General features: G+C 41.3%; 1 protein-coding gene across 1 annotated transcript in view; it reads left to right on the forward strand.

The window, feature by feature from the left end:
* Positions 1-7,188: 7,188 nt before the first annotated feature.
* myt1lb (myelin transcription factor 1-like, b) overlaps positions 7,189-10,097 on the forward strand; it is a 101,173-nt gene continuing 98,264 nt past the window's right edge. Inside the window, exon 1 of the mRNA XM_087170558.1 lies at positions 7,189-7,635. The gene's annotated coding sequence lies outside the window, so the exon portion shown is untranslated. The remainder of the gene's footprint in view (positions 7,636-10,097) is intronic.

Below are 10,097 nucleotides of genomic sequence, written 5' to 3' on the forward strand. Positions count from 1 at the left end.
ACTCTCTCACATCTAAAGACAATGTGTCATAAGTCACACAGTTTTTAGTCTCACACTATAAGATTATATAGACTGTGAAGACTTTGACTAGATTCCTTTAAGATTATTTCCCATCATGCTCCTGGTGGGCATTTACAGGACTCCAGACTTTTTTGCTCCATGAAATTCTACATCATCATCATTATCATCATCATCATTATTATTAAATGACTGTCTGGACTTTGTATCTATGTGTTCCTGTTTTATTTTGCTTGTGTTGCCTCCATGCTCACTATCTACATGGTTTGCTGCTTCGTGCTGGAGAGACTGAAAAGCCTAAAAACATATGATAATATTAAACATATTTGATTGTATCAGAATGTCAAGACAAAAAAAAGACTGACTTAAAGTTATAATATGTAACTTTTTCACATTAAAATGTCTAAAAACTACTGGACTTATGTTATATATATTTTTTGAATTGTTACATTATCCCAAATGTTTCCAGCAAGTTTCAAACCACAGAAATATATGATTTTAATCATGGTAACAGTCTGTTTCATTTGGTTGCCTTTTGCAAATTTTCCAGAAGTCTGTGAAAGGAACCGACTGCATTTATTACATCCAAAATTTGTAATCATTTTTCCCTTAAATGGGAATATGTATTGTTTGGTTTCCATGACCTAAGTACTGAAGGTGACAATACATTTTATTTAATACATCTTGTTATTTTTTATGCAAAATTTCACATCCATAAGAGTAAGTTTTCAAATAATAAACCATTCTTCCCTGCTTTGATTATAGAAATGGAAAAATATATATTTACCATTTCTAGAGGTACAAATAGAAAAGCAATTAAGATGTATAATGCTTCCTTACATTAGAACACTTTCATTTAACATTATACCTTAAATTCACCCTGTGGCAATTTATTTTTTTCTTCAATTTTCCTTTGGTTGTTAAACTGTATATTTGTTTCAGCTTATTCTGATGAACTATGTACTATTGTTGATTTGTATTCCTATACTTTTTTTGTGATTAAAAACAATAATAATTAAAAACAAATAATTTGGTCGCATGTCAATGACATCATATCCCATATGAGCATGGATTGGCATTGTGGTTTCCTGCCAAAATCTCAAAATGGACTTTTATCTAGTTTTAATCCAAGTACACCTTTTACACCTTGGTGGTTTTCAGCTCTATATTTGAACCAGATGAAGGATTTTAGTCGTCGGACGTCTGGATCTGAAGTTACCAGAGAAACAAGCTGAGGAAATGTTTGACTCAGCTCCCAGCAGCTGGAGACCTCCTGTCCTGTGTCTGTAGAAGAGCAGCAGTGAACCTCTGATTTTTTAAAGTGAAACCGTTTTATTCGTTTACCGATTTTAATTCCCTGGTTCGTTGTTTATGGAGACGAGGACACCTCTGTGGATAATTCGGATGCCGGTAAAAACCCGCTGAACGCCCGATCTACAAATCATTAAGGAAACAAAGGTAAGCAGTGTCAGTTTCCAGCTACTCTGTCTGCCTGAACAGCGTTGGCGAATTACAGACTTTTTAAAGTGAAGCTACTTTATCGGTGTTTTTCTACCGGTTTTTAATCCCCTTGTGTGTTTGTCGTGGAGAGGAGGACACCTGTGGATAATTCGGCTGCCGGTTAAAACCTGCTGAACGTCTGCTTCATAAGTTATCAGAGAAACAATCCAAACTAAGGTTAGCATCAATCTCAGCTCCAGCTCTCCCCTGAGTCTCTGTCCTCCGCACAGCGCCGCTCAAACACTGACTTTAAATATCAAACTGCTTTATTCAGTGTTTTTAACGTTGAGAATCAACAGGTCTGTTTGATCTATAGACAGCTCAAACAACCACCTTAAACCAAAGCTATCAACATGACTGGAGCGGTGCAACTCCAGCAAACCTTTCATGATTTTATTCCAACGTTGGAAATTTGTCTGTGACAGTGAAATCACTTGGAAAGTTGTTTGGTTGTGAGGCTGATGTAGCTTGTTTGTTCCAGAGCTTTTGACTAACTGTCCTGAGCAGGTGAGGTCAGCTGTTAACAAACATTTAAACTCTCCATTGTCATATTTAGGGCTTCTTGTTCTTGTTTACCAACAAGTTGAGTGTGACAGCAAAACATTAACTCAAGACCCACTTCCTCAGCTTCTGACTGTCTTTATCAGCAGATTGTGAACGCTCAGTTGTTTAAAAGCTTTACAACAGGTCAGTGAACCTGGGAGCTGGCGTCCCAGAGCTGCACTGTCAAGTTACCTTTTAACAAAAATGATGTAATGTAGAGTCTGTGGCAGCATTAGATATGACGAGCAGCAAACTCATTACAATATACATATGTCTACTGACTGAAGATAGCTGTGAAAATAAACAGCTGCTCATTTTGCTGGGGACATGCTCACATGCCTTCACTCATGCATCGTGAGTGAAAAAATATGAAGTTTTTATGGACATTGCGGAAGCAGCAACCATCAGGGAATTGGTTTGTCAATTGTTTGAGAGTAAAGATATCCAACTCATTGAGGAGAAAACAACACACTGCCTGTTTTGGAGGTTTGTACAGTGACACACACTGCATTACCTTTGTATGAGTAATGGTCAGCAGTGGGCTTTCTTGGCCTAAGCTTCAATGAAACAGCCCCTAGGTGTAGTCACTGACTAACCCTTGCTGCTCTATTGTCGGCCCGTGTTTGATTACCTGATTTCTATTTTCATGCCATTCCAGTGTGGACAGCCGACTGTTCATTGATTGGACTCATTTAGGGTGTTTGGGTGGTAATTTTGCTTCTCAGTTTGCCTGTTTGATTTGATGGCCCACTTTTCAGCATGCACATAAGAAATGTCTTAACAGCAAGCATTGGCATATTCAGTATTTTATTTTTCTGAAACAAGTGGAGCATAATGATTTAGGGTAAGATATTGTTTCAGTCATGTTTTTTGATTGACATTTTTTACTGTATTAAATGTTTAAAAAAGTGCCTTTTCATTCTGCTCTTTAGTCTCACATATGTGCTTTTTTTATTTTATTTATTTATTTAGTAACTGCAGTGGCCTCTAAGGACAAATCACTTACATGGGAGAAATCACAATACATAAGGGAAAAGTGCTCCAAATACACAAATGCATCAAATACCAAAATACATACAAGCATGAAAGCACAGACTTTAAGGGGAATGCACTACAAATCCAGAAGTGCAACAAATACAAAAACACATGCAAAGAGGGAAAAGACGTGCAACAAGAGCTGCTGCACCACAAGTGCTCCGGGACCCGAGGGAGAGTGATGGGCTGGATTTGGATAAACAGCAACGTTACACACAGACTTATCTCTGAACAGACTCTTTCAGGGGGTGAAAAGGATCCAGTTGACAGTGAGTATAGTTAAAGATACAAGTTATCCAACCTGTAATATATATTAACAATCACAACTAAATTCAAGAGACCACACTGCCATCGTTCATTTTCATTTTTATATATATATGTATATATATTTGTTTTTATTGAAATGGAGTATTTATCTGTTCATATTTTTTCATTCATGTTCAACTTTACCTTTAAACAAACTGGCAGCAAACTATATAATATTTCAACTCTGAGCCCAAAATAGAAAATGCTATGGACAACAGAGAAAGCAATGAATGGCTGAAGAGCCTGCTGAGATGAGACTGTTCTCCTCGGGATGACTTCTGTGGAGTGGAACCACCGCTCTCACTTACAGCGGGTCCTCACAACACGTTACAGCAAATTTCCAATACTTACAGACATTACTTGGATAAACTGACCTCATGTTTAAAATCTAAATTAGGTTCCTCTCTCACCTGAAAAAATATCAAAATTTAATGAAGGCTTAGCTTAGGTACGTACAAGCACAAGTATCTATGTAACATTGCAGTTTATGTAGAGCTCTGCTGGTGCAGTAGTTCTTTGTTGATGATCATGTTTCCTTTACTGTGGTCGGTAGCTACGCTACAAGACAAGGACTTTGAACAGCTCAGTCTGGTTCGTCTGACACTGCTCTTTCTATTCGTTTTTGACTCTTAACAAAGGATGTCACATTGCTGCCTTCTTTGTACTAAATCACTCTAAATTCCCGCCCCTTTAGTGGGTCGTGACGACTTTGTGATTTAGAGCTGCAACAATAAGCTAATTAATCAATTAGGAAACAGGACATTTACCAACAACTATTTTAATAATTCATAAAGTAAGTTTTCATGTACAAATGGCAAAAAAAAAAAATCAAGGGTTCCGAGTCACATGTGAATATTTTATTAGTCCTCTATGATAGTAAACAGAATATCTTTATATTATATTAATACAAATGTATTTATAATACTTCTAATGTATCTATATCTAAGTTTAATATTTCTTTTTAAATAGTCCTCCTCTCAGTGCTTCTAAGATTCATCATAGCCGTGAAAGTAAAAGCGCAAGTAATGACGTTACCTGTCAGTGAGCTGACAGGAGATGTGATTGGCTTGTCATAGCAAGAAAAAACCACACCTGTAATTGTTCCCATTACAACTGCGTTCCATTTAGGGGAGCCGGTTTCCGGGTCCTGATATTGTGCGTTCTGAGCTCACTGGCGCAGCTGACCGGGACATGGAATGGAAACGGAGCCGTCGGTAACCAGATTTGTTTCACCTGTGCTTTTCCTGCGCTGCGCTGTGTGAAATAGCAGGGCCCTGGCACTAGCACACACATGTGGAAAACAGCTGTTATTAATGATGCTGGTTACACCTGTGTTTGAATCTGTCCACAGTGAGAGATGGCTAACTATATGTTTTTTTTTTTGATATATGCTGTAAAATAGAAGAACACAAGCTCATATTCATGTAAATGACAAAATTAAAAAAAAAAAAAAAAAAAAAAAAAAAAAAAAAAAGTCAACATTGCATGTAGAATGAAATCAATGTTGGTCCCAAGTAAACAATATCAGTAAAAGGCAAACACTAGACCATGTATTTAAATTAATCAGACAGCTATATTCAGCAAATACATTAGGGCCACATAACAGTCCCACAATTCCCAGATGGTGTCAACTGTAGAGTTTGGGTTTTTTTTTTTTTTCATGTTTTGTTTTTGTTTTTTCCCCCCAGGCGATTTATCCACAGACCGATTTACATTGTAATCACTTTTGAACTGAGGGAGCCCACTGCTTTAAAATATCCAGGTTTAAACAGTCAGCGCTGCGCTGATGTATCACTGAGGCTTCTGGCTCTGTGCTGATACATGAGTGTCATACAATACACTCACTTAAACATCGATTCCTGGCTAATATTCCAAATGTGTGAAGATTTCCTCTTTGTTTATTTGTTTAAGAATGTGTGGTATATTAATTGTGCTTGACTGGCATTAACATAGCCAAATAAGAGTTTGAGATTGCTAATATTGAGCGCCCCGAGGGCATCTGTGTCCCAACCCACCAGAGTACTTATCATGCCTTCCACAATTGCCTGGCAGCATTGTTGGAGAGAGCGGGGCTTGGTGGTTCTCTAAAATACTGCTGTATGGCATTTGATTTGTTTACTGATATGGGAAAGATCAAAAACAACGTGGCTCATATACATGTTTACTGGGTTGGAGGAGCACAACATAGTCCCATGTCTTTGAATGTTATTCTGAATATTTATGTGTAAACATGAATTGATTTGAATATATTATTGTTTGTCTCTGTCATAGCAGCATTCTGCTCTGCCTATAGGCTGGCTGCTACATTTTCAGCTGAGTCTCCCCCACTGGTGGAAAAATAAATGAATTAGCACCTCTTGTCCGGTAAGAAATGAACCTAATTTATAATCTAATTATGATGATGTCTCAGGGATCAAATTAGCATTCTCCGTGTTTGCATATCTGGGTAAATATGGAAATCATCATGTTAGTATTCCCATTTTCATTCACACAAGAGCGCGCATGAATGTCACCTTCTTCTGGTTCGAGCATGATTATATTGTAAATATTGTCTCCTGTTTAGGAGCAGTGCTCATCACTGAACACATGGCTACAACTATAGCCTGTTTCAATACTCATTCATCTTGTGCACTCTTAATGCTGGAGCTCAGCCAGCCTGAAGCCTGGAAATGTGGGGGGGGGGAAAGTGTTAATTAACAGCCAAGCCAGCGATGAGCCAGAGACTTCCTTTAAGTTTTGCATCCTGTATCTGTCTCGGCTCTGTGAATGATCTCAGGCCAAATACTGTGCACTGAAGCACGAGTGCAGCTCATTCTGTCACAAATTTGTGTCTCTCCCATTTGAAATAAATGCACTGCACATGTTCCACATGGCTCACTATCACCCCCTCCTCCGTTCTCCCTCTCTTTCCCTCTCACTCCCTCGCTCCATCTCCACCCGGGCCGTGGGAAGAACTGACTGTGGGAGCAGACAGTCTGCAGCCCTGAATAAATGTATGTAAGAGGGAGAAGGGGAAGGGAGGGCACATTAGCAGGCAGAGAGAGAGAGAGAGAGGGAGAGGGAGAGAGAGAGCAAGGGAGGGAGAGAGAACATATTGAGTGTTGGAGGACATACATGCACAGTGTACAGAGGGAGAGATACACAGATAGAAGGAGAAAGAGACTCACAGAGAGGGAGGAAAAGCAGTTCAGCCGCTTGTAGGACTGAGACAGGAGAGAGAGCATTTCAGCCTCCTGCTATCCTCTCTCTCCCTCTCCTCCCAGCACATACACATGCTCATACACACTCCCACCCTCTCTCCCTAACACACACACACACCACGCACACACACACACACACGCACACAGGCACACTTGCTTTAGGGTATACCAGTCGGCTTTGGCAGTCCTCTCTTTTGTTGTTTTTGCTATTGGTTAGTCTTAGCGGCAGCGCGGCGTGCGCCTCTATCGCCGGGGTGGGTGCATGTGTATATGTGTGTGTGGAGTCTGCGAGGCAGTGTGTGAAGGATGCTACTGGCGGCACCCGGGTAAGTCAGCTTTCCTTCCTTCTCCCCCTTTCATCCTTCCTCTCTCTGCTTTTCTTCTCCCTTTTTCTCTCTTTCTTTGAGCCTTCCTCTCTTTCCCCCCTCTCTCTGATGTGCAGTCTCTCCATCACGCTCGGGATGCTCGCCTCTCTCCTCCTACTGTGCACATCCGCTATGTTCAGCTCTCCTCTCTCTCTCTTTCTCTCTCTCTCTCTCTCTCTCTCTCTCTGTGCTCTCTCTGTGTGCCTTCCCTCTCCCTCAGTGTCTTTCTCGGTCTGCGTTACACCGTCTCCTCCCGACTGCGCTCTCGCCATCCCTGCTCCCTCTCTTTCTCTCTCTCTATCTCTCCCTCTCTCTGTCTCTCTCTCTCTCTCTCTCTCTCCAGGCTGTGCCTCATTGGTGTGTCCTGATTCTCTTTTTCCATTAGGCTTCGGGCCCATTGGTCGCCCGCCTTCCAGCCATTATCTCCACTCCTCCACCCCTCTGTCATCCTTTCTCCCTTTCGCTCTCCCTCCTTCCCTCATTCCCAGTCATCTCGCAAGTCGTAAAAATGATTTGCATGCAGGAGGAGAGCAGAACTTTGCAGTGAGCACAGAGAGTGAACTGGGAGAGAAGTAAAGGAAAAGACTTGAAAAAAAAAGAAAAAGAAGGACAGGAAGCGCATTGTGGAGAGCAGCAGGAGGAAAAGTTTAAAGAGAAGACTGCAGTTGGTAGGTAACTTGCACTTGTTCGTGGCTTCTTCTGTCTTATAGCTTCTGCATTGACTGAAGGTGTAAGATACATCTGCAATTCTGCAAAGATAATATTTGAGTGAAGTGGGGGAAAAAAAATGCAGCTTTAATCTGAGGTAGATCAACAGAAGAGTTTTAATTCTGCTCAGTTTTTTTCTTCTGTGTGTGTGTGTGTGTGTGTGTGTGTGTGTGTGTGTGTGTGGTAATTGCTCCAGTGTCCTGTTGTTCAGACAGGTGTAGCAGTGTGGTCTTGTCGTACAGGTGCAGTGAGAGAAAGTAAAAGCAAGCTGAGAGCATTTACTTCATTATTGTTCCAGCCATGTTGCACAGCACTGACTATAATATAACGTTTATTTTAAATTGCTTTTTGACTCTGGAGAATTGCTCCTGAACTTGAGAGATGTTTCCCCTCTTGAATGCAGCTGAATTAGACATAAATCACTTCATATTCATTTCACAAAGCTGCATCTAGAAGTGACATTCATTCAGAACAGGAACAGCCATTTAAAAGTTTCTCCTGTGAGTTGTGAGCTCCTCGCACGGATAAAGCTGCTCTGCAAAACTTTTGTGTTGAACAGCAGACTTTTTTTTTTTTTTTTTGAAAACATATACAATTGTTTAGCTGTTAAATACTATATTATTATCACTGTGATTGAATTTAATGATGTTTTTATTTGTTAATTTCGCTTCTGAACTAAAAATCAGTCTCTTGTGCGTGTGTGTCCTCTTTGCTTTCACTTTGACGTCTGCGAGGACTCTGTTGTGTATCCGGGGGGTGGGGGGGGTGTACAGGCGCTGTGACTGCCACAAAACAATTAGAGGTGGTGGAAGTAGAGACAGGGAAGAGATTGGTGGTGGTGGTGGTGGTGGTGGGGACTGGAGAGGATATGAAGTTGGAAGAGTTTCAAATCCAGTCAAGTCTTTGCCCGAGTTGGTTGCATATAAACAACCATGCACACATGCGCTCTGCTCCCTCCGGTCAGTATTTCATCCTACACACTGTATTTTTCTGGTTTGTAACAAAAGACAATGCAGATGTTGTTGTTGTGTGCCTGTGCATGTGTGTGTGTGTTTGTTTGTTTGTTTGTTTGTGTGTATGTGTGTGTGTGTGTGTGTGTGTGTGTGTGTGTGTGTGCGTGCGCTCCTGTGGGTGGCATATACTGTATACACACAGCAGAAGGCAGATGCGCTGCAACATGTTTCATTCTGTCAAGACAAACAAAGCTCTGATACAAAGTGAGCTACTTATGTCTCCCTTGCCCAAAATGTGTCAGACTGAGCGTTTCTCATGTCAACAAATGATGGAGACAATATTTGGAGACATCTGGGGATAGTGTGAGGGATTGTAACAGCGCGTTCCCCATGCCAAGATTTTTGCTGGCAACAAACCAACCTACAGGATGTAGGTGCAGTAAATGTATCTGTAAGTCTCCAGCTATAGATTCAGTCTGATGTCTTTTTTTTTTATTTATTTTTTTTTATCATAAAACCATTGTTAGAGAGGAGTAGTAGTAAGAGTTGTGAGCTGTTGTATTTGGTATAGTTTCCCTCTGTAGTCTGTATCTTTGTGTCACTTTACTGAGGTGGCCGGGACAAGCTGCTTAGCAGGAGGTGAAGCCATGTTCTTTGGGATGTTCCTTTAGCTGGAAGAGGAAGGAAATGTCTTGCTTGTTAGAGGGAGACTTGTGTTGGTGTGCCGAGAGTGTGTGTGTGTGTGTGTGTGTGTGTGTGTGTGTGTGTGTGTGTGTGTGTGTGTGTGTGTGTGAGAGAGACTGTGTGTGTGCGTGTTTGTGCCACCACGGTGCCTGATGTGCTTTGCTGAGCGAGCCGAGGACAGGGAGACAGCTGAATGTGATTAAATTATAGAGGGAAAGCACGCTACCCAGGTCTTACTGAGACCAACATTGCGGGAACCCCCTCCCTTCCTCCCTCCTTCCCATCGTCTCTCTCTCTCTCCCTCTCTCTCACTCTTTCACCATCTCTTTCTCTTTGCCTCTCTCGCTGTGGTATGAAAGTAGAAGAACCCAGCCCCTCATAATCACAACAGTCTAGTCGGAGCTGGAGGGGAGAGGAAATTGGGTGTTGATGGGATTGCTGAATATGGACTGTAAGGTCATAAGAAATGTACTGGTGCACTGTACTCGGCACTGTAATGTGTGGCAACTATTGTTGTTCATTTTGTTATTGTTCTAACTTGTAAGTATTCATATTTGTCTAAATGTAATAATATAATATAACAGAAAAGAAGAAAAGCTGCAGAGTTTGATCACATGTAGAGACACAGACAGACTCAGGTGGATGAATGGGTGGAGGTTTATATTCCAGCCTTGCATGGGAGACACTGTATGTCTCCTATTCCTCAGCAGCCTAATGGATGAGTGGCAAAGAGCCTCCTGGGGATCCCCTGCATGCAACTGGCAGGGATGGGTTGGGGGCTGGGG

This window comes from Seriola lalandi, unplaced genomic scaffold, assembly GCF_002814215.2.
Source record: "Seriola lalandi dorsalis isolate HSWRI2012SDOR001 ecotype SW California unplaced genomic scaffold, Sedor1 jcf7180002054953, whole genome shotgun sequence".
Classification (NCBI taxonomy): Eukaryota; Metazoa; Chordata; class Actinopteri; order Carangiformes; family Carangidae; genus Seriola; species Seriola lalandi.